Source organism: Danio rerio, chromosome 22 (genome assembly GCF_052040795.2).
Source record: "Danio rerio strain M-AB ecotype USA chromosome 22, GRCz13ab, whole genome shotgun sequence".
Lineage (NCBI taxonomy): Eukaryota > Metazoa > Chordata > Actinopteri > Cypriniformes > Danionidae > Danio > Danio rerio.
The window spans coordinates 40,313,341-40,339,791 of NC_141042.1; the positions used below are offsets into that span (position 1 = coordinate 40,313,341).

General features: G+C 37.7%; 1 long non-coding RNA gene across 1 annotated transcript in view; it reads left to right on the top strand.

The window, feature by feature from the left end:
* Window positions 1–20,593, top strand: part of LOC141380263 (uncharacterized) — a 117,509-nt gene extending 96,916 nt beyond the window's left edge. Inside the window, exon 3 of the long non-coding RNA XR_015522460.1 lies at window positions 19,916–20,593. This is a non-coding gene — a long non-coding RNA (uncharacterized LOC141380263). The remainder of the gene's footprint in view (window positions 1–19,915) is intronic.
* Window positions 20,594–26,451: the final 5,858 nt, after the last annotated feature.

A 26,451-nucleotide genomic window follows, 5' to 3' on the forward strand; every position in this document is an offset into this window, starting at 1 on the left:
GCCACAACCTATCTCTGTGAAACATCCACACACACACTGGGGACAATTTAGCCTACCCAATTCACCTGTACCGCATGTCTTTGGACTGTGGGGGAAACCGGAGCACCCCGGAGGAAACCCACGCGAACGCAGGGAGAACATGCAAACTCCACACAGAAACGCCAACTGAGCCGAGGTTCGACCCAGAGACCTTCTTGCTGTGAGGCGACAGCACTACCTACTGCGCCACTGCTTCGCCCTCCATCATCACAGTGGTTCAGTATTATTACTATCTTACTACTATTACCTCCAGAACTGTCTTGGCACTTCCAAAGCTGTATCTTCTGAAGCGCCAGTAATTAATTACACCATATTAGAAAAAAAGGCCCACTTTGGCCTAAATATCTGGCGCCAATTTATTAGTAAGCAGTGGTAATTAGTATTATTAGTAATTATTAATTATTAGTAAGAGTACTGAAAATCCTACCTGAGTAAAAACACCATTGCTTGCCTAAAAATGTAGTTCAAGTAGAGTAAAAGTGTCTGTTGTAAATATTACTCAAAGTATGCGTAAAAAGTAGCCCTTTCAAAAGTTCTTAAGAGTAGTGAGTTTATTAGTTATACTAATAAACTAGTTTATTAGTTTATTATGTTTGCATGGAATTTGTGGATGTGTGTAAACGTAACATTCTGTAGTGCATTTAGTCATTGCTCAGCAGGCACACAACGTCATAAGACGTTACTATTAGGCTAAATTTTGGCTGTGATGTCAGGTGACCAAAATTCAACGTCTAGCTTGCTTCTAAGGACAACGTCCGATAACAACATCAAATGACGTTGAGTTTGGTTGACTTTATGTTGCTAGAAAGTGACTAAATTCCAACGTCGAGCCAACATCTTAAACCAACATCATATTGATGTCAAATACTGTCAATTATTCGTCAGGTATGGCAACCGAAATCCAACATCTCATAGACGTCATAGTGGTAACGACCACACAACGTCAAGCTGCAACATAAATAGACGTTGATACTGGGTTGATTTTAGGTTGGACGTTGGACATTGACGTCATTTTGACGTTGAGTTCTGATGCCAAGCCAATTTTAATTTCTAAACAAAATGCAACGCCCTCACGATGTTGTCGTACAACGTTAATCTGAAGTCATGTTTATGTCTTTTGCCTGCTGGGTGTTTAAGATCATTTGGGTTATCATACAGTAAACATCCTTCATCTTCTCATCAATGACATGCATCTAAGCAGTCTCTATGCCAATGCGTGTAAAAATTTTAGACATCTTCTTGGACGCTTTTAATGCTTCTAAACAGTTTGTTGGCATTATGAATCGCCCATGTCTTGAGGTAGTTCATTATGATGCGATTTACCTTCTATGTGTGATTTGATTGGACGGCGATCACAGGACTGATTTTTCTAATCCCCATAGACAAGAAATAAAAAAGTAGTGCCTGCAGGTTGAAGGAAAGTAGTGGAGTAAAAGTACCGATACTGCACTAAAATGTACTCAAGGGAAAGTAAAAGTTCACATTTTTAAAACTACTTCGTAAATTACAATTCCTGAGACAAACGACTTAATTACAGTCATTTGAATATTTGTAATTAGTTACTTTGCACCACTGTTAGTGAGTGACATTTATTTCAAACATCTTAGGGTGCTTTCACACCTAGGGCTGTATTTTGACGGTCCATGCGTAAAACGCAGAGCGCAAACGCTTTCAGGGCGTGTCAGGACGCGTTTTTGCTAATTTAAGGACGGGAAATCTGCCTTGCGCTTCGGCGCATGGTCTAAAAGGATTGAGTTTATTTTCTTAATGAGTTATAGGTGTGTTTTAAAAATAAACCAATTAGAGACTCATCTCCTATTCCCTTTAAGACTCAGCTGCGTCGCGCCAAGAGCGCATTCGCTATTTACAGGACGCAAAGTAAGTCTAAGTGGAAAAAATGAGCATTTCACAAGCAAACAGTTCACAGTTTATTAACAGAAAACTGTTAAACAGAGCATCTACTGCGCGAGAATGAGAGATAATGGACCACTTTCACTTTCGCTCTTGGATAGGGAAACCTTTACGCACAGACATCAATTAGTCTATAAATAAATACTTTTGTTTGTTAAGCGCAAATATTCGTTTCAAAACTATTTCTAAATTCAGTTCTAATTTCCAGCAAACGAATAAATAAATGAACAATAATAATGAAGTGTGCTCAAAAACCTGAGTTACATCCTAAAACACATGCTGTGCCCCATATGGTCTAAAACCTGACAGGTGGACAAATCTAAGCTTGTTTTTAATAAAACAAATATAAATATGGATATAATAAATAATACTGCTAATAATAATAACATTATACAAAAGCAAATTGTTATGAATGAACTGAAAAAGCCTCCTGAGATGAAGAAGACATAAAAGCAGTGATTTTTCATATTTATGTAGGCTAGAAAATAATATGTTTTGTAATATTTTAATCCTTTATATTTATATCCTATATCTATTCTTATTATATCCTATATATATCCTTAATATTTACATTTTTTCATATGTAAAGATATTTGCCTATTGCTCTCTTGTGTGTATTAAGCAGTGTGTAAGCGAGGCGCAACTCTGCGCTGGAGTTTAGACCGGGTTTGTTTTGGTCTAATGAAAAATCTATTATAGATTCTCAAAATAGCAACGCACCAGTGGTCCGCCTCAGAACACCTTCCTTTTTAGACCAGAACACCTATGGGGGCACAAATGAGCGCTAATGCATTTGCTATTTAAACAGCGTAGCGCAACGCCTCAAAACCACTCTTGCGCCAAGCTGAAACTACCAAAAGACCATTGCGCCGCGCCTTGCGCCACACTGCGCCGGGTGTATGATAGGGCCCCCAGACTTTTGTTTGGGAGCCTGTCTCGTTTGCCCGGTTCATTTGGCATATGCAAATCCAGCAATCGCGATTAAATCGCGCCAAAACAGTCGCTCCGAGATAGCTTGAATGAGGTGGCCTCGGCTCTATTGAAACGAACTCTGGAGCGAATCGACTGTAGTGAGAAAGCAATACGATCCGAGCCCGGTGATATCACAGTGTGTTATGGATATATAATAGGCATACGGCTATATGAAAAGAGAATTATGAGTAGGGCGGGAAGTCATTCCAGACATCCCAAGTCTCCCACAAATGCACAGACTCCCGGATGCCCGCAAACGAGTGATAATCTCCCGGAAATCGCGCGTCTCCCTGACCAATGTGAGGAGAGTTTACTTACACATGACCCTTTTTTAGCTCTTTTGGTCCATTTAGAAACTTTGATTATGATTTGAGGACTTGTTTTCAGCTGTTTGTGTAAGGTTGTAGGCAGAGATGTATAAAGTACTAGAGACCCATACTTAAGTAAAAGTACAAGTGCTTTATCAAAAATTGACTTGAGTAGAAGTAGAAGTGCTCTTTAAGCACCATACTTAAGTGGAAGTACAAAAGTATTCAACATTTTTTGTACTTAAGTATTGCAAGTAGTTTATTTCAACATTTACTACTCAAGTACTGAAAGTAAAAGTACAAGTATTGTGTAATGTAGTTATTAAAGAAAGCAGTCAAAATACACTAACTGTTTTGTTTATTTTAAATATCTTTTTTGGGGTACTTGATTAAGCAGAACGAAAAGAAACATGGCTTATGATACTGTTTTTCTCTGTAAATAGTTTCTATGGTACAAGAACTCACATCGTCAGGCCCTTTTACCAGAAAATGCCTTCACTGATGAGATAATTCAGCATGTTCACTCACATACATTCTCTCTCTCTCTCTCTCTCTCTCTCTCTCTCTCTCTCTCTCACACACACACACACTGCCCTGCACACACCTAAATGTACACTCTCTCCCACTCTCTCCCCACTCTCACACATTCATACACTCTCACACACACAGTTCTCTCTCTATCTCTCTCTCACACACATTTTTGTGAATTGTGGGGACATTACATAGGTTGCAATTGTTTTTACACTCTCTCTTACACACACACACACACACACACACACACACACACACACACACACACACACACACACAGACGCACACACAGGTACAATCACACTGTTGTTTTCTCCTACTCACACATTATTCAATCTCACTCACACACACACAAACACACACTCACACTTTGGGAGTTTTGAAGTTTGATTGGTTAAAACCACAATGAACAGGAGTTCTGCCTTCTGAAAGCACTCGTGAAACTAAACTAAACAAGCAAACTAAATCCTGCTTCACAAATTCACTTGATTTTGATTGTATTGTAAAAAAACAGGAAAATGTGTGTATTACTGTGTTAAATGAAAATCTGAAATATTTTATGGCTTATGGCTATGATTTAGTAATAATTGTTATTTATTTTTATCATGTTTTTAATGAAATTGGTCTTACAGTTCATATTTTCTGTAGTATATTTATTAATTCTGGTACTTTTACCATAAACCAACATCTCAACCATTTGGTAAAGGCTGATATTTTAGAAATAATGTGATGTGTTGAATAAAAATGCACTGATTGTGTTAACTAGCGACATTAGGAGTTAAGAAATGCAATCAAAAAAAATTCTATTGCTTTTGTCTTGGTGTGACAGTTAAAGGTTTTTTTGTAATAAAATTTTGTCCTTTAATACAGCAGTCAGATATACGAACTGTGTCCTTAATTTGACCTGCTCAAAGAAAACACTCTTTCTGGATGTATCAAACAAAACTCATGCACAGAAGACAGCACGAGCATTTAAAGCTAATAAACTCATGTCAATATTATCCCGCCTGCTTTTTGAGCGCTGACAGGCGGGTCTTACACGGCTATGACTGGTTATTGTCCTCAACAGAAAGGGCTTTAGAAATATAAGCGCTGTTCACCAAAGGCGGGAAAAATACGCGATTATCACGGGTAATAGACACAGTGGAGAAAACTTAATTGCACATGAGGCACGCTCATGTCTGTATCAACAGCTTTAACAGCTAAGAAGAGAGGAAAAGTTACCTTACAAACTGGCCAGCGGGTCAGATGTCCATAGTGAGAGAGCGAGAGATAGGCAGGGGGTAATAGTAAACTAGCGGCTGGTATGCTGTGCCGCCTTCTCTCGCCCTCGCGCCTCCGTCCTTCGCCATAGTATTGCGACATCGCGCATAGGAGATAAATGACGTCATCACGTAATAACCGGTTATGACCTATTACTGAACTGATTTCAATCATTTTGACACCCCTAGTAACGAGTAACGATGCAGCACACAAAAAATCTATCGGAGTAAAAGTATTAAAATCATGGAAAATATGTACTTAAGTAAAAGTGGAAGTAGGAGAAAAAAATAATACTCCAGTAAAGTACAGATACTGCCTTTTAGTACTTAAGTACAGTAGTGAAGTAGTTCTACTTCGTTACTATACATCTCTGGTTGTAGGACATTTAAACTTGCTTTCAGTTGTGTATAATACTAGAAGTGTTTAGCCACTGTTTTCTTGGTTACTATAAGAGCTTGTGTGTCGAACGCAGACGGTTTTGCGTCGTCCACCGCAGTTTCGCCGTTGTTTTGACTCAGTGTCCAAACGCCAGGTAAACACTATATAGTGAGCACGCTAGCTTTAGTTGGCAGGAGAAGCACTCTACCAACGAGACCAGCAGCCTGTAAGTACATTTAGACTTGTTTCAGTTGTTGTGTATGGTTTGAGGACTTGTTTTCGCTTTGGATAAAAGCGTCTGCTAAATGACTAAATGTAAATGTAAATGAAAGTGAACCGCACCAAGAGCAAAGAGCAACAATTAAACAATTTTAATCCCTGTTTCAGAACAACTGAATCGATTTACAGGTGTGAAAGCAGCCTGAAACTGAACACAGTGTTTTATTCACAAATGTTTTATGCGATTTTACAGTTTTGTGCATAATTGTGCATAAACATAGCTGCTGTCAATAACCAACACCAGTTTGCTTCCTTTCAGACTTTGAGATCTCCAAAATAAAATCGGTGACTTTCCCACTCATAATGACAGAGTAGTGGCATTCATGTGCACTCATCTCGAAACTATGATCATTAGTACATGATAACTGTCTAGCTTGTGGTGTGTAGCTGTGCGGCGGGCACCTATTCTGGTGGAACGGGGGTTCCCAGTGAGTGTTTCTGCGTGTGTGGGTTGGTGAAGGTCTAGCTGGATTAGAGCCGCTATGCTCTGATTGCTCCCACCTGTCAACAGGGTTAACCTCCCGCTTCTGTTAGGTGCACTTAGCCGTGCAAAACTTTCAGCTCTGACAGGCAAGCGGCACCCATATCCCATCCAGACCTACCCAAACCTACCCCCCCAAACAGGCAAACACTAGTCAGCAATCCCATACACTACATTGAAGCCTGCCTGGACACTATATCCACTAATGGAATTAAATAAATCTTGAGCTTCTTCAAAGGCATAAAACCTCTTGCAAATTCCGAGCATTAAATTGAGAAGGCTAACGTTTTTTTTTTTGTGGCCGCAAAGATTAATTTCAGCCCACGCGTGGCTTTGCTACAGCCTGTGTAACTCCAAGTACCTTCCGATTGCACTGTCCTTAAAAGATGCTGCCATTCTGAGGTATTTTTAGATGCGGTTGCAATGGTACCATCTTTCCAAACCAGTCCACACTTGAATAGATGACCCAATGTCAAAGATTGGCCTTTGATCCAGCAGCTATGATTCCCAGGGGATGTTTTTTTTCTTCCTGAAAGTAGCATGACTCTGTTGGGTAACACATGACAGCATTACCTCCCCTGCGTAAACCTTGTGCGTTATCGCAAGGTGCATTTATCTTCACGTTAACCCTAGATCAGTGGAGGGATTGGGAAGGGAAACTAGATTGGCATCTCTCTGTGTGGTCCACAGTGAGTCTGTGTGCAGCTGCCTGAGGGAACTGCACCTCTGCACGCTTCGCTGCCTCCACCCCTCCTCTTCAGCCCACCGGCCCGCTCAACCAGCCCGTCAACAGGAAGAGACTCTCACCTAAGCCTCCAAGGATGAAGCCCTTGATTTAGGACAAGTTTTTGCAGTTCTCTCCTAAGCGATTTTGCAATCAGAAGAGGAAATTCTAGTCGTGAAGGTTACACCTATTTGTAAAGGTAACAAAGAACTCAGGAAAACAGTAGTGTTTGTTTACACACTAACATACACTTACGATCAGCATCCCCAATAAGGGTACGAGAGCCCCCAGGAGGTCTTAAATCAGGTCCATGGTTTATCTGCAAAGATTCTGATTTGATTTTTTATATTAATTCTCTAAATTATGTCAATGCCATGCCTTTTTTCTTGAGCAAATGTTGTATATGATTGTTTGGTAACACTTTATTTTGATGGTTCATTTGAGTATTAGTAGACTGCCTGCGTAACAACTGTTGATACTGCTCCTTCAACAGACTATGTGAAGTTTATGTATAAACAAATTTCGAGAGGATCACGTGATTATGATTGCTAGCAGCTGACCCGCATTATCTAATTCACTACTATCCAATCAGATGACTCCTAAACTACTATAAATACCCTGGGGTTTATTCCATTGCTATCTTCGTTTTGAAGAGTCCCCCCTTCCTCCCCTACTCCTCCTTCTTAGACGGGTGGCACGGTGGCCCAGTGCCTAGCACTGTCGCCTCACAGCAAGAATGTCTCTGGTTCCTGGCTTTACCAAAACTAGCAGACATTTCTGTGTGGAGTTTGCACTTCTCCCCGTGCTCACGTGGGTTTCCCCCTGGTTCCTCCCACCGCCTAAAAACATGCAATTAAGTCAATTGAACAATCCAAATTGTCAACATAGACACGCTTCTAGTTAGTAATTAATTTCAAGAGCATTCACTTGCTACAGCAGGGGAGTTCTCGCGATCTACCTGAGCTCAAACTCCCCTACCGCCTTGCAACGGGAGGGAGCCCTGGGCTCGAGGATCTCATGAGCTCAGGGTAGAGGTCTGCATTCCCGCGGCTTTCCCGCGGGTGCCGCGGGACCCGACCAGATTTCTACGGCGCGGGTATAAATTTCCGAATAAATCACGGGAGCGGTCGGTAACGGGTTTAATTTGGGACGGGAGCGGGCTGTCTAGCAATATCGCTCCCGACTCCCGAGTGAGCACGCGTATGTATGTGTGTAAATGAAATAGCGCGATGCTGTGTTTAGCTTGTTTGTTGCAGTGTGTGTGTGTATGTATGCGCACACGCGAATGAGAGGTGTGTGTGTGTGTGTGTGTGTGCGCGCGGGCGAGAGATAGAGCTTTGCCTGTGTTTGTGCTTGGTGCTTATGAGTGTGTGTTAGAGGGCGCGCGAATGAGAGAGAAAGCTTTGTCTGTGTGTGTGTGTGTGTGTGCTTGGTGCTGTGCGTGTGTGTGTGCGTTTATACAGACAGCTTGTTATAGGCTGTCTGGACTGTATAACTGGGTGATTTTCGTTTTTGTTCTCGTTTTTTGGGACATCAAGTGCTTAATATAAGTGGGAGTGATCGGGTTCCGGCTAAAACCTGGCGGGAGCGGGAATTAAAAATTTAGTCCCGCGCAGATCTCTAGCTCAGGGCTCTCTCCCGGGACAGCATGCCAAACAAGCTTTTATAATTAATCATCAGCTAAGTGTGAACTCTTGAAAGGAAACTCTGTGAGTGCATGTCAACTTACACTAACTCTAACCCCAACCTAACAGTCTACTTAAAATCTAATGAGAATTAGTTGGCATGTAAATGCAATGTAACTTAAATTCAACAAACGGACCATAAAAATAAAGTGAGACTGAAAGTTTTTAAGTGAAAATGACTCTTCAAGAGGAACCCTCAAATCTGGCACACGAGATCCACTTTCCTACAGAGTTTAGCTTAAACCGTTATCACCTGAGCATGCCAATCAGGGTCTTCAAAATCATTTGAAAAATCAGAGTAAGTAAGTTTGATCAGGTTTGGAGCTAAAATCTGCAGCACATTTGTCTTCCAGGCCAAGATTTGAGAAACTCTGCTTTACAACTTGCTGAGTGATGTCTCTGTGTATTAAAAGGCCATGAAACCCCTCTGTTTCAGCAGGGTGTTTTCACACTTCGGCTGTTTCTTAATATGCGTTCTTCAGCCATCTTGCATCCTCGTGTTTTCATGCAACGTCATCATCAGCTGCCTAAGTTCAGTTCTAATACTCAAGACCGCAAGTACGGAGGACGCGTGAAACTTCCCGGATGTGATCTTGATATCGAGGACGCACTGATGCAGACTTGAGCACCGAACTTGCTCTGAAGGTCCCAGAAGTCATTGCGACTAAAGGTGGGAAGCGCAGCATTTTATCTAGAATTATTATTAAAGTTCATAGATATTAATTATTTACCTCAGGAGTTTCCCTAAATGAAATGGTGAAAGTAAACATTAACATGAACATCTTAATAAAGGAATAAACACATTAAGGGTGTTTGTTTGCTGAAATTCGTATTAAAATCTGTTTTATTTATATTGTGCAACATATATTTATAATGTTTTTATGCAAAGTATATATTTTAAAAAAGGGGAAAAACAATAAATGGTTGTATGAATGCTGTAATGTTTAAATAATTTCCATTTAAAACGCGTGAAGGTCATGTGACCATCAGGAAGAACGCAGCATCCCATTTCTCAAAGGACGTGTTCTCTGCCCTCGCGGTCTCCTGAGTTCGTTCTTCCGAGGACACCTGGCAAGACCGGTCTCCACAAGAACGCAAGTCTGTTCTCTGCGTTCTTGGAATTGAGAAACAGCCTGAAAAAGTCAGGAAATTGGGCGTGCCCAGCTCTGTTTAGGGGGGAGTGTCGGAGGAGGGAAAGAGGGAAGGTGCATGAACATTTGCATAAAAATGGGAGTTTCGATGTGGGCACGCGCTGATTATACACAGAGGCAAAACAAACACACACACACACACACACACACACAGGGGAGAAAGACAGTGACTGTGTTTACATGGACATCAGTTATCAATTTATTTGACAACCTATTAAATGGTGGACTTTAACTGCAGTGTGGCACTTTCATTCAGGAATCCCTGCTGAAAAATCCAGCTTAAACCAGCCTAGGCTGGTTGGATGGTTTTAGCTGGTTGACCAGCCTGGTTTTAGAGAGGTTTTGGCCATTTCCAGGCTGGTTTCCAGCCATTTTCAGCCTGGTCTTAGCTGGTCAGGCTGGAAAATGACCAGCCAAATCCAGCTAAAACCAGCTTGACCAGCCTGGTTTAAGCTGGATATATCTGGTTTTGGTTGGACTCCCAGCTTGGCTAGGCTGATTAAGCTGGTTTTAGCTGGTCATCTCCCAACCTGACCAGCTAAGACCAGGCTGGAAATGGCTGAAAACCAGCCTGGAAAAGGCCAAAACCCCTCTAAAACCAGCCTGGTCGACCAGCTAAAACCAGCCAACCAGCCTAGGCTAGTTTAAGCTGGATTTTTCAGCAGGGATTTCATTCATGCCCCTCGTGACAAACGAGATATTTGATTTGAGGAATTTCTGTAACTGTGTATTTTTCATGCAATGTTTGATTTATTTCGCCCAGCCTGCTTGCTGAGCTGAAGTTGCTTTTACATTCACATTGGGTCATTTCTGAACAATGACAGCCTGTGACGCGCTCCTGATATTGTTTATCGCTACTCTGAATATTCAGCATGTAAGTGTGGCTTAGTAATAAGTGAAATTCCTGCAGGACGCCCAGCCAACCACTACATACACTTCTAACTGGCGAATGAACTGGGTTGTCTGCTGTTGTGTCGCAGTGGGCTCGCTCATGATTTCAAGAGGCGTGGCTTTGAAACACAGTCCCTCCCTGCCGTCCAAAGCTAATATGCTATCCGATTAGCATTTTGGCAGATCACCTACTGCACCTGTAAACAGATTGCGCTGAATTCGTGCCGCGCCATTCATGCCGCATGATGTCTATTCGCACCTTTGCATTTACTTAAAGGGTCACAAAACACCAAAACACATGTGTTGAGCTGTTGACAGTGGTATATGTGTCCCACACTGCTAAAAACACTATTAGGACACCTATATTTCACTAAAAAGTGTAAATTGGTTGTTTTTGCGTTATTTCAAGCAAATTCGTACTTCCGGTTTGAAACTAATGTTTGAAGCTGCGTCACGGCCATGATATAATAGCGTGTATTCCAGCGTGCAGACTGAGCGTCTGTGCCAGAGTGTGTCTTATTACGTCTTACAGTGTGCTGCATTAATGCATGAGTAAGGCTTGGTTCAAACCAATCAGCGCGCTCTATTGTGCAACTTCATTAATATTCATTACTGTCACAGTGTTTAGACGACAGAGACGCCACGTTGTGTTGGCAAAACAAGCATGAAGTGTTGCTTTTATAGTTTGCTGCAGTTAAGTTTTGTTTTCATTTTCTCTCTGTGAGAGCTCAGCTGGACTCACGTGTGGATTAACAGTGTACGCGACGCTCGACAACAATAACTTACGTGTCTAAGGAGGAACATTGTTTACCTGAGAGCTGTTCTCATCTGCAAACGCTGAGATCCGGATTCGCTTGTAGTCTCCTCTTAATAAAGACGCGGCTCTAGTTGCTGGTGATTGTCCTGTCTCTACAGATTTGGTAAGTGAGCGACCAGTGCTCTTTGTTTATTCAGTTTGTTCATATCAAACTAAGTTAACTATTGCACCGAGTGAAAACATGTTAGCACCACAACCAAACTTTAACCTCGTGTAGGGTTTTTACCGCATTTTGTGTCCGGAATAACACACGCGGCTTTCTGACACTACCTGCCGTGTGCATCTAAGTTTCCGAGAAATGTGGAGGTTTTTTTTCTCTCATTCGCCATGCGATATCAAACGTTGCATGAAAAATACACGCTTAGAGCAGCTCTTCGAATCAAATATCTCGTTTGTCGTGAGGGACATGAATGAATTCCCTGAATGAAAGAGCCAAACTGCAGTTAAAGTCCAACATTTAATAATTTGGCAAATAATTCGACTACAGATGTCCATGTAGGTTAAACACCATCACTTTTTCCTTTGCGTGTATTTTGACTCTGAAACTCGCGCGTTCCCAAATAGACACTCCCACACCCTCCCACTTTAGTTCCTCCGACACCCCCCCCTAAACAAAGCTGGACACGCCCACTTTTCTGACTTTTTCCAAAGTAGAGGTGTGAAAACACCCTGCTGAAACGAGGGGCTTTCATGGCCCTTTAACATGTAAATCACTTGTGCTTGATGCTTCTTCCGCATCAGGTGTGAACAAAGCATACTATTACACCGATGGACCATCAAAATAAAGCGTTGCCCTTCATTTTTAGAAAATAAATTAAGAGTACATTTTGATTGTATGCACTTTATAGGGTTTGGACTTTCCCCCTTCACTCCCTTTTCTACCTACCCCTACAAGTGAATGCACAAAACAGAGTGTGAGGGCTAGAAATAGGATTGGGCGTTTGTGTGGTCAACAAAGTGCATGTTATCTGACCGTACAGTTCTAGCTCATTCTGCGCGAGCAGCCTCAACCCTTCTCACATTTTGTTATGGCAAGAGTAATTGGCTTCTTAGACAACTCAAACACTCGAGCAAATGTTAGCGAGGCCAGGTCCACCTGACGAACAGCTCACACTTGCCCGATAAGCCGGGGAACTGTGGGATGAAATTGTACATAGTGGGGTTTTTAAGCACCTGAGCAACGCTGAGAAGCGACTCGCTCCTTGTCTTGGATTTGATCGGCGTAATGAGTTTTCGACCACCAGCCTAAGCCACTCAGATAGGGGAACAATTTTTTGACGTCTAATCTAATGCAACTGGCTGCGCTCTAGAGCCACAGCATTCTCATTTACATACCGCTAAGCCTCTTTGAAAGCCCTGAGTGCAGCAGAAAAGATATCTGACCTCTGGATGGGCCACAAAAATTGCATTGGCCTCCTCATAACATGGGGATTAATCACACATATGATTACACATTAAATTACCTGGGCTGTATGCGTTTGTGCTGTGCTTTGGTGTCAGCATGTTAAGGGTTTTCAGAAAAGTTCGTTGCAACTACTTCCTAAAAAAAAAAAAAAATCCTTGTAACCAATTGGTTTTTGACTGATATAGACTGACATTCTGCCTGGCTTACCCTTTTCTTTACAAAAAGGACAGATTAAGACAATCCGTTGCAAGCCACCTCGACTTTGCCAGGTGCTTTAGGACTAAGAGCAAAGAGGATTTCTCCGGTGCTTCTGAGAAGATGCTGAGGAATCTTGCGGCATTAGTTTTGCCCACCTGGAAGCGCACACCAGACCACACCAACCCTCCCCTTTGTTTACTAGCTTAGTGACCATCATCCCAAGCCTCGATAATAACAACCCTGATATAGATATCACTTAGCTGCTCCCCCCCACCACCTCCTCTCTCTCAGACGCACACACATTTCTAAAGAAGTGTGCAAGATTAGAGCCCACTTCTGGCTTTGTCTCATTAGAAACCTACACTCGAGTCAGGCGTCCCACATCAAAGAGCAAAAGCTGGCAGCGTCCCTCATGCAGGATCTAATCCAGAGATTGCAGAAATCCCTCTTATCTGCAGCACCTTCAACACCTAAACCCAACGTATTTGGGTATTTACACACACAAATCATCCGACATTAAAGTCAGGTTCTTATGTAAGCCGTTTTTCTGCAACTCCGTCTGGATATCGGATGACGACATATCAGCCAGGTAAAGTGGATTTTGAAAGTTATTTAGAGGTATATTAATACATTAAGCGCTGATTATCACCGATGCATCTGAACAAACATATGTTTCGACTGCTGGGTTCTCAGAAATTTGCGTTTTGAGACTGCAAGGAAGCGCCGCTGGTGACATTAATGGCCAGTGTTATTGTGTGGCTTGCTTGATTTATTCGCTTTGGGCTAATGTTCTTGAGACGAGGCCTGCTGCTCCTTTTTTCTTTCCGTCCCGTCAAGAACAAAGTAACAGCTGCAAGACTCGCCACGGCCTTCATGTCAACAGAACGCTCAATGGACGCTCCCAATTCCAATTGCGCTGACAAGTGACCCCAAGAGAGGTTCTGTACTGTAACTGTGCGATCTAATCAAAGCATTTTTCTTTGGAAGATGCCAAATGATCCTAAATGACAACTCAAGTCTTGCCCTTTCAATAATAAAGCAAAGTGTATGCTGTAATTTTTGGGGTAAAAGAACAACAGCTGTGGTTGCCTGAATTGCATTAAAGATACCATAACCACTTTATGACACACATCCAAGTGAACAAGATATAGGCAAGTTAGCAAATGAAGAGCATACAAAAACAGCAGCCAGAATCGATTCTGAACTTTTGAGAATCGCTGAAGAAAGAATCACAATGCATCAGGGTTTAGGGCACTAAAACCCATTCAGATGCTCCACCAATAGTGGACACTTAATCAATGACACACATTTTAGTGAACAAGATGTAAAGATGTTAGCAAGTGAAGGTCATAATCTAAAATTATACTGGAATGCAACCTGAATCAAGTCAGAACTTTTGAGAATTGACTCAGAATCACTACAGTAAAGAAAACATTGTAGTTCCCAAGTGCTTAAGAAGTAAGTGCACTCCATTTTAACCAATTCAGATGCTCAGTCAATAGTGGACACTTTATCAATATCACACATTCAAGTGAACGAGATGTAAGGAAGTTAACAAGTGAAGAGCATCCAAAAATTGATTCAAATGCAGCCAGAATCGATTCTTTTGAGAATCGCTAGAATGAATCAAATGTCACACAAGTGCTCAAGGCTTTAGGACACTCCACTTTAATCCATTCAGATGTTCCGCCAATAGTGGACACTTAATCAATAAAACACATCCTAGTGAACAAGATGTAAGGAAGTTAACAAGTGAAGGGTGTAATCTTAAATTAGACTGGAATGCAACCTGAATCGATTCTGTGCTTTTGAGAATTGATTCAGAATTACTAGAGTAAAGAAAACATTGTAGTTCCCAAGTGCTTAAGGGTTTAGTGCATTCTATTTTAACCATTTCAGATGCTCTGTCTGTAGTGCACACCTATTCAATGACACACATCCAAATACGAGATGTAGGGAAGTTAGCAAGTAAAGGACATACAAAAAATAGATTCAAATGCAGCCAGAATCGATTCTGAACTTTTGTGAATCGCTACAGAATCACAATGAATCAAATTTCACAAAAGTGTAGCTCCCAACTGCTCAAGGCTTTAGGACACTCCATTTAAATCCGTTTAGATGCTCCGCCAATAGTGGACACTTAATCATTGACACACATTCTAGTGAACAAGATGTAAAGAAATTAGTAAGTGAAGGGCGTAATCTCAAAATAGACTGGAATGCAACCAGAATCGATTCAGTACTTTTGAGAGTTGATTCAGAAGCACTAGAGTAAAGAAACATTGTAGTTCCCAAGTGCTTAAGGGTTTAGTGCATGCTATTTTAACCATTTTAGATGCTCTGTCAATAGTGGACACTTAATCATTGACACACATCCAAGTGAACGAGATGTAGGGAAGTTAGCAAGTGAAGGACAATCAAAAAATAGATTCAAATGCAACCAGAATCGATTCTGAACTTTAGTGAATCGCTACAGAATCACAATGAATCAATGAATCAAATGTTGCAACAGTGTAAATCCCAAGTTCTTAAGGGTTTAGGGCACTTCATTTAAATCCATTTAGATGCTCCGCCAATAGTGGAAATGTAATCAATGACACACATCCTAGTGAACAAGATGTAAGGAAGTTAGCAAGTGAAGGGCGTAATCTCAAACTAGACTGGAATGAAACCAGAATCGATTTGAGAATCGACTCAGACTCAGTAAAGAAAACATTGTAGTTCCCAAGTGTTTAAGGGTTTAGTGCACTCCAATTGAACCATTTCAGATGCTCTGTCAGTAGTGGACACCTCACCAATGACACACATCCTAGTAAACGAGATAAGGAAGTTAGGGCTACAACAAATTAGACTGGAATACAACCAGAAACGATTCAAAACTTTTGAGAATCGATTCAGAAGCGCTAGAGAAAGCATTGATGAATCAAATATCCACCCCCCGCAATGCCCCCTCAAACTGGGGATTGTGAACCAATCTGTTAGGGTGACCCTTGTGCCCGTTGTCCTGTGCCAGTCAGCCATTTATGCTACACAGACCCCGGCGCTCAATCACCAGTTTATCTCACCCACTTACCCCCGTGCAGGCAGATGGCATGGCCAAACGCTGCCAGAAAAGCGAGCCAGCCTCACACCAATAACCGGAATAGTAAATGAGTGCGCTGTATGCACATGGCATTAGAGTCTACTTGACCTGTTTGGAAAGTTTCACGACAGTCGCACCAGTGGAGCCAACTTTTGCCCGCTGAGGAGGTGTTTACGGGAGCAGTTGGCCCAACAAAAGGGGGTCTGTAAATAAATATTCTTTAGAAGGAGTCAAAGCCCCTAAAATGGCTTTTGTTTCTAGGGGCCAAGTGCCCGCTAAGCAGAGAATCGCTCAATACAATTTTTTTTTTTTTTTTTTAAGTGATGAAGATATTGTTGCCTTCCAGAAGGCAGGGAATCTTGTGATGTTTCCAGCAGGCCATATGTTAGTTTAGATTCCTGGTCTGGTGCAGACACTAAAACAAGGACGCAAGGGTGATGACATGTTCACTTATACACTGTAAGAATAGTATTTCTGCCTTCATTTTTTAAGCTCAATCAATTCATTTTTGTAGTCATCTAAATTAGAGGTTCCCAAACTTTTCAGTTTGCGACCCCCAAAATAACAAGTCCAGTGACTCACGACCACCACTGTCCTTGGAGTGGTAATAAACATACAAACACCGCACACAACAGTGGGCACACTCACACACCAATAGTATTTGTGCTGAATATTTATTTATTTGCTTAATTGTTTATTTATTTGTTTTTTTTTTTGTTTGTTCATTTGTTTGATTGCTTATTTAATTATGTATTTACTTATTTTATGTATTTGTTTGTTTGTGTTTGTTTTCATTGTATGTATGCATGTATGTATGTATGTATGTATGTATGTATGTATGTATGTATGTATGTATGTATCTCTATGTTTGTATGTGTGTGTGTGTGTGTGTGTGTGTGTGTGTGTGTGTGTGTGTGTGTGTGTGTGTGTGTGCGTGTGTGTGTTTGTTTGTTTGTTTGTTTATCTATTTGTATGTGTTTGTTTTCGTTGTATGTATGTATGTATGTATGTATGTATGTATGTATTTATCCATTTATGTTTGTATATATGTATGTATTTATTTGTTTTTTTATTTATTTGTTTATTCATTTATTCAATTATTTGTGTGTGTGTGTGTGTGTGTGTGTGTGTGTGTGTGTGTTTGTTTGTTTGTTTATTTGTATGTGTTTTCGTTGTATGTATGTATGTATCTATCATCTATGTTTGCATGTATTTATTTATTTATTTTTTATTTATTCATTCATTCGTGTGTGTGTGTGTGTGTGTGTGTGTGTGTGTGTGTGTTTGTTTGTTTGTTTGTTTGTTTGTTTGTTTATTTATTTATGTGGTTGTTTTATTTTTATATTTTTATTCATTTATTGATTTGTTTTCATTTTATTTATTTATTTTAATATTTAAGTGTTTGTTTTCATTTTATTAGTATTTTTTATATTTCATTTTATTTTTGCTGTTTCTTGATAGAAAATATTTTGTAAAACTGCAGATTTTTTTTTAAATTCATTAATATTTCAAAATAATAATCCAATAAAGGGTTTCTAATGATAATATTTATATCTTATTTTGTACTTTTTAAAGTGTTCTTTTATTTGTAAAATTTTATTCATCAGTTTCTTGTTTAGTTGTTGATTTATTCAATTTTATGGTTTCATGGGATTTTTTTTTTTGCAGAAATTGTATTTATTTATTTATAAAATTATTAATGAATTAATGAATGAATTTAATTATTAATCATTTATTTGATTGTTTGTTTATTTATGTGTTTAAATTATATATATTTTTTTTCAATTTGCTCTTTTTGTATTTCACAATGGACATTTTTTTCCAAAACTGCAAAAAAATTATATATAAACAAATCCATTAATTCAAAATATTGATTAATTTTATTATTATTATTATTATTATTATTATTATTATTATTATTAATATTATTATTATTATTTATTTATTTATAATATTTGTATGTTTTTAATAAGTTTTCTTTATTTAATAATTCTATTTATCTGTTTCTTGTTTGTTTGTTTGTTTGTTTGTTTGTTTGTTTGTTTGTTTGTTTGTTTGTTTGTTTATTCAACTTTATGGTTTTACATGAACATGTATTTAGTATTATTTAATTATTTATTTGTTTTATTTTATTCATTTTATTTATTTATTTATTTTAGTTATCTCAGATTTCAACCTAAGTACTACACCTAAGTCAACTCAAAACTGTCCTGAAGCTGGTTGCCTTAACATTTTAAGTTGAGTCAACTTTTTTTTACAGTGTAGAAACATTTTGATAGAAATATGATTTAGTTAGTTGATAAGTTATTTTGTTATTAGACTAAATTCTGGGATAAATTTGCACATTTTATCTTCATTTTTTTGTTGCAGTCACAAAGTTGTTGTGATGTTGAGACTGTAAGGCATTGCCTATGACTTGATTGTCTCTTTTTGACTATTTAACACACACACACACACACACACACACACACACACACACACTGCACACACACATCACACAGAGGTCTTAAACATAATAATAGACTGTAAAAGCAAACCTGGAATTGCATATAATATAATTCCTCGCAGTAATATTAAAGTACTTTGGTGAATAACTCAACCCCTCTGAAACAAAACCCTCCATTGTTTTCTGTAGACTACAAAGCCCGTCCACTGAAATGACAGATACTAATATTACAAATGTTCATTTCTCTCAGCTGATGCCCGTCTCGCCACCGGCCGTCCAATTTATTTCCTGAGGTGCATCCAGAGATATTTAGTCATCTCATTTTATGAGAAAATGGTTTGTCAGGAAACTCTTCAGTATTCGCTTCATCTATTTTAAGTCATTTAAGTAACATCAACTCAAAAGGCACAAGGTAAAGCCACTCGAGCGCGTCCAAAACTTTGCTCAGTTTAATTAGATTTGAATGTTCATCATTCATTTTCCTTCAGCTTAGTCCCTGATTCATCAGGGGAAGTCACAGTGGAATGAACCGCCAACTATTCCGGCATACGTTTAATGCAGTGTATGCCCATCCAGCTGCATCCCAGTACTGGGAAACACACATACACTCTCATTCGCACTCATACACTAGACAGATTGGGTTATCAGTTTCCCTATAGCGCGTGTGTTTGGACTGTGGGGGAAACTGGAGCACGCTAACACGGGGAGAACATGCAAACTCCACACAGAAATGACAAATGGCCCATTCGAGGCTCGAACCAGTGGCCTTCTTGTTGCGAGGCCATAGTGCTAACCATTGAGCCACCGTGCAGCTACTCAAACTGTTAAGGCATTTCTAATATGCTGTGGTACAGTCCAAGATTGTGTTGAGTTTAATGGAACTCTAGAATGATTCAGCAGCCAATCACAGTGTCTCAAACACACACTGACAACAAACCATTTATTTGCTGGTACATATATATATATATATATATATATATATATATATATATATATATATATATATATATATATATATACTGAGCTCCATATAAAACTAAATTGTTCTTTTCTTTTGTTTATTTTTATTTTTTATAAAGAGTCTAAAGAAGGATTTGTTTTATTTGCTGCTATGCACAAACCCTGGAAGTATAGCTCTATCACTGTTTAAAGTAAAAGAAAAAAAACAGGATCATACTTTTATGCTGTTATTTTTAATACATTAAAAAATAAATCCTCTGGCTTTTTTCTTTTTTCGCTGTATCGTACCGAAAACATACCGAACCGTGACACCAATATATCGTATCGAACCGAACCCTGATTTTTGTGAACCGTTACACCCCTAATATATATATAAATGCAATATTCCCTACAGATCAATAAGCAGATCAATAAACTCACTACAGTTTGACAGAGACCACACAATAATGCCTTAGAGGAGAAAAACTCGTAATTTCAAGCTGCAGCTGTTCAAATCATTATTGAATTGGTAAGTGACTTTCTAAGTCAATCTCTCTCTTTTGAATGTTGTAGTGCTGTATTTACACCATATAGCTGTAGTGTATTGATTGTGAGATGTGACTCAAATACTAGGAATGTGTGTTAGTAATAATTTTTTTTGCTTTGTTTTGTTTTTAGAAAAGTGAGTTTTGTTTAGTTTATTTTGTTTTATTTTGTTAAAGTGAATTTTTATTTAATTTTATTTCAAATCAGTGGATTTTGTGTGTTTTTTGGTGATTTTATTTGTTGTTGTTTTGTAGAGTTAGTTTTGTTTTAGAGCGACAGATTTTGTTCATTTGTTTGTTTTGTTCATTTGTTACATCTTTTGTAATTTGTTGAAGGATTAATATTTGTTTTGAAGAAGGACATTTTTTGTCTTGTTTTAAGTGAATTTTGTTTAATTTTATTTCAAATCAGTGGATTTTGTGTTTTTAAATAGTAAAAAAAAAAAAAAAAACTGAGATTTTCAAAAGTACCATCTGAGATTTTTATCTAAAATTAGCATTCTTCTTAGGCTTTTGTGTGTAACTTCAGTATTTTTTTTTCTTATGACAAAAAAAAAAATAAAAATCAATTACTTTTATTGTCTTCACAGTGAAATAACATATAGGAGGCTTAAAACACAAATCTTAGAGGACAATTTTTTCCTATAAAAATTATTTTTGCATCAGAACTCTTCATAATTAAACCACCAAAACTGACTGAATTTACAGAAATAGTCCTATATTATGACCTAATTAACCTAGTTAAGCCTTTAAATGCCACTTTAAGCTGAATGCTAGTATTTTTAAAAATATCTAGTCAAATATTATTTATTGTCATCATGACAAAGAGAAAATAAATAAGTTAACATAAGTTATTAAAACTATTATGTTTAGAAATGTGCTGAAAAAATATACAGGGGGCTAATAATTCTGCCTTCAACTGTATATGGTTATCAGGATATGAGATGACTCATATCTTATATTTGATCATATATTGTCTAGCGCTAGTAATGTTTTTGTGTTGTTGTCATTGCGTCTCTGCTCATTTCCTCGCGTCAGCCCTGCAGCTTCAGCACATCAATAATGCAGGAGGAACAAATTTTGAATTTGACACCGATTGGCCAGTTCAAGTTTTCAAAATACATCCCAGAATGAATAATTGAGGCTCGGCTTCAATATGTGATCGGCAGACCATAATGACGGACAAGCGGAGCTAATCTGCAGAGCTGGACGGAGCCCAGGACTCAAATATACAGATATATCTGGAAAAACTGACCTCATCGCATCATCAGCAGTGGAGTCATAGGCTTACAAACATGCAATGTGGATTTTTTCAATCGCTGTTAGGAACCCAATATTTTTCAGTCAAAGAGACGGAACATTATTTAGAAGGAAAGACAACTGTGCAAACACATAATGTAAATGTATAAGGGAAAAAGAACACACCTAATGAGATTTACAAAAGGGTTGTGAGAATAAATGTGTAATGTGAAGTGGTACGCTGACAAAGCAACAGTCAACACAGGTGAAAACTCATGTATACAGGAAATCCAGAGTCACAGTCCAATGCACAGGCAGATTGACAAAAGGCAGGAAGCAGACAGACATAAACAAAACAAAGCAAGAGTCAAAAACAGCCAGATAAGGCAAGGAAAACGCGTAATAATGTCACACACAGTTAAACAAGACTCAGCATAGATATGTGTGTGTGTATGTGTGTGTGTGTGTGTGTGTGTGTGTGTGTGTGTGTGTGTGTGTTCTCTTTATAGGCCATGTTCATGAGTGGCTTCAGCTGTGAGTGTTCAGGATAGACAGGATCTAGGCAGGTGTGTGAGTGGTGCATAACTGGATCTTGTAGTTCTTTTGCTGGCAGATTTGTAGTTCCCCAGCGATCTGCATGGGCTAGAATGCTAATTACTGACAAAATGCTAATATTTTAAAAAATGTATAATGTCTAATAACTTACTAGGATTGTCATTAATATTATTATTATTATTATTTATTAATTAAATGTGTGTATTTAAATGTGTATATTTATTGGACACTATTAAACATAATTATAAAATATATAATAAATAAATGAATAAATAAATAAATAAATAAATAAACATGTTTTCAGTAGCACATTGGTAGCACAACTAATTAAAATTATTATTATTATTATTATTATTTATTAATTAATTACATGTGTGTATTTAAATGTGTATATTTATTGGACACTATTAAACATAATTATAAAATATATAATAAATAAATAAATAAATAAATAAATAAACATGTTTTCAGTAGCACATTGGTAGCACAACTAATTAAAATTATTATTATTATTATTATTATTATTATTATTATTAATACTATTTTTATGATTATTATTATTGTTGTTGTTGTTGTTATGATTATCATCATCATTATTATTATAATTAATTAATTAATTAAATGTGTGTATTTAAATGTGTATATTTATTGGACACTATTAAACATAATTATAAATAAATAAATAAATAAATAAATAAATAAATAAATAAACATGTTTTCAGTAGTTCATTAGTGGCACAACTAATTAAAATGATTATTATTAATATTATTATTATTATTACTTTTATTATTACTATTATTTTAAAATAACAATTCTATATACTGTATAATTTAGGGTTTATTATTTTTATTTAATTAAGATATAATTCTAACAAAAAAAATCAGTGAAATAAAAAAAAAACATGGCAAATATGTGGCAAATTTTTAATTTATTAAAATGAAATGATTTTTTATTTGCATTTTTATACTGTCCCAACCTTTTTCTGATTTGGGCTTGTATTAAAATGTGGTTCTAAAACAATAAAACAATTATTAAAATTATGGTTAATTTTTGTAAGAGTAGCAGAAAAAACTCAACAGGTGTTCCCTAATAAAGCAGAGGTAAGGGGTGTGGCTTATGATGGGGCGTGGCTTCCTTGTGATGTCATTCGAGGCTGTGGGCGGCGGTGCGTGAGTCTGACTGAACACGCGGATTAACTGTAATGGCTGAAACTCAAAGTTCTCTCATCTGCGTCCTTTGAACAGCTCTGGATGCGGATAACAAACATCCTCAGGGCGGACGGTGTGTGTGATTCATCCGCCGTCACCCTGTGCTGCCCGCTCTGGCACGCAGCCTAATCTTTTAATTGTGCACGAGTGAATTCCCTGACTGACAGAGGAATGAGGCGTTTGGACAGATATTAAAGTCAACGCAACAATGTGGTCAATGAATGCAGGCGTGTGAAAAGGATCTGTCGTCTTCCTGTTTTGACAGTTTGCAAGTGACAAAGTTGATCGATGGTTGATTGAGGTGTTATTGTGCGGTTGAGGTTTTTCACGTTTTTTTTGGTCGTGTGCTGCTCAAGGACACGGATGATAATAAACGAAACATGCAACTGTAAATAGCAGCAGGAAATTCATTACAGTAAGAATAGAGCGTGCATGTTTTTGCTCGTGATGTTTGCCGTCTGAGATTTTGGGCTAAAACCCAATCAACAGGTGCACAACTGGCAGGTTTTTACATGCGCAGGACAATAAAAAGGATGTGAAAATGGGAAATACATTTCAGAGCATCGTCAGATTTTACAGTTCCACACAGATGTCAACCTTGCCATGAAATAAAATAGGCCACGAAAATAGAGAAGTGTGGAAACTCAAGTGTAGTAAAAGTCTGTCAAGACAAATTTTGAGGCTGGCTTGAGAAAGCCTGTTGGTAATAGTTTATTTAGTTTAAAACTGTTGCAAAAGTATAGATAGATAGATAGATAGATAGATAGATGGATGGATGGATGGATGGATGGATGGATGGATGGATGGATGGATGGATGGATGGATGGATGGATGGATGGATGGATGGATGGATGGATGGATGGATGGATAGATAGATAGATAGATAGATAGAGAGGATGGATGGATGGATGGATGGGTAGATAGATAGATAGATAGATAGATAGATAGATAGATAGATAGATAGATAGATAGATAGATAGATAGATAGATAGATAGATAGATAGATAGATAGATAGATAGATAGATAGAGGATGGATGGATGGATGGATGGATGGATGGATGGATAGATAGATAAAGGATGGATGGATGTATGGATGGATGGGTGGATAGATAGATAGATAGATAGATAGATAGATAGATAGATAGATAGATAGATAGATAGATAGATAGATAGATAGATAGATAGATAGATAGATAGATAGAGGATGGATGGATGGATGGATGGATGGATGGATGGATGGATGGATGGATGGATGGATAGATAGATAGATAAAGGATGGATGGATGTATGGATGGATGGGTGGATAGATAGATAGATAGATAGATAGATAGATAGATAGATAGATAGATAGATAGATAGATAGATAGATAGATAGATAGATAGATAGATAGATAGATAGATAGATAGATAGATAGATAGATGCACCGATACGAGATCGAGTATCTGTTGAAAACTGAATATGAAATATGATCCTTGCATTATAATCACAGCTAAACAAGCTAGCACTCATTTTATATATTAACTATCACTAAAAAAGGAAAGAAATTTAAAGTAAAGGAACATTCAGTATTAATCCTCACAGGTGGCAAAAGGTAAACTATTTTGAAAATAGACCAACAAACAAACATTCAAACAATAAACCAAACAAACAAACAATCTATCAAACAAACGAAACAAACAAACAGACACAATATATATATATATATATATATATATATATATATATATATAGAGAGAGAGAGAGAGAGAGAGAGAGAGAGAGAGAGAGTTTACAATTAATTTCTACCTTGGCAGGAAAAAAATAGTCATTAAAAATTTTGCTATTTTTTTGCTATAAGGTTGGCTTGAGAAATTTAACTGAAGCGTAATAAACCAGAATTGGGTTATGTTTTAGCAGGGGGGGCAAATACTTTTTCAAATACTTTTATATATTAACTATCAATAAAAAAGGAAAGAAATTTAAAGTAATGCAACATTATGTAAAAAATCTAAAGACTACAGGCTAAATAAAAGCGCCTTGTCAGAGCTGAACATCCCTGCGATCACCGCTCGCGAGTCAGTTTACATCTTCTGTAAAGATCAGAAAGCCTATACAGATCACACAATCTCAATAAACACCATGTAAATGTATAAATATTTCGATAAGTATCGTTAATGGAATATTTATAACGATATGATCTTGCTTTTGGTGCGCTCACATTCTCTTTCTCTCTCTTGTAAAAAGTGATATCGGTGCACCCCTACAATTTAGCCTACCCAATTCACTTATACCACGTCTTTGGACTTGTGGGGGAAACCAGAGCACCCACAGGAAATAACAATAGTAAATTAATAATAATAATAATAATAATAATAATAATAATAATAATAATAATAATAATCTAAATTAAACCTTTGACCAATATTACACTTTGTTTGATGATCTGAAACATTTAAATATGACTAATGTGCAGAAAAAAAATAAGTTTAGAAAGGGGAACATACTTTTTTACACCACTGTTTTTTTACGTACACACACAGACCCAATTATATATATATATATACTGTATATATATATATATATATATATATATATATATATATATATATATATATATATATATATATATATATATATTTATATATATATATATATATATATATATATATATACATTGAGAAATTGACCTGAAGCATAATAAACCAGACTTAAGTTGTGTTTTAGCAGGAGGGCAAATACTTTTTCACACAGGGCTATGAAATGTGCATTTAGTTTTCCCTTAATAATAAAAAAATAACAATATAGTGTAATATTCATTCACTTTCTTTCAGCTTAGTCCCTGTATTCATCAGGGGTCGACACAGCAGAATGAACCACCAACTATTCCAACATATTTTTTACGGAATGAATGCCCTGCCAGTCTCAATCCAGTACTGGGAAATACTCATACACACTCACATTCACACACACACTCATACACTATGGACAATTTAGTTTATTCATGATCTGAGGTTGACAATTATCTTGGTAAAACTATGGTTGGTCGACATAGCGGATGTGTTTGGACAGTGACCTTCTTGCTGTTAGATTATCGTGCTACCACTGAGGCACTGTGTCGCCCAGTTTTTTTTCTTATTTTGCAAGGTAATGGTATTTAGTTTAAAGATAATTAAATAATTAAAAGTGCTAATAACAGTGTCAAATAATAATAATAAACCTTTCTTCCAGCCAAAAAAAAAAAAGAGACTTTTCCCAGAAGAAAAGTGATCTTGGTAAATGCTGTAAAAATGTCCTAAAATAATACGGATTTCACAGGAGGACTAATACTTTTTGGCTTGAAGTATATGTGCTAGTGTGTGAGCTCTTGGGTTTCTCCTGCAGGTGAGAGTGCAGATTAAACCTGGAGTCTGTCATTAACACAC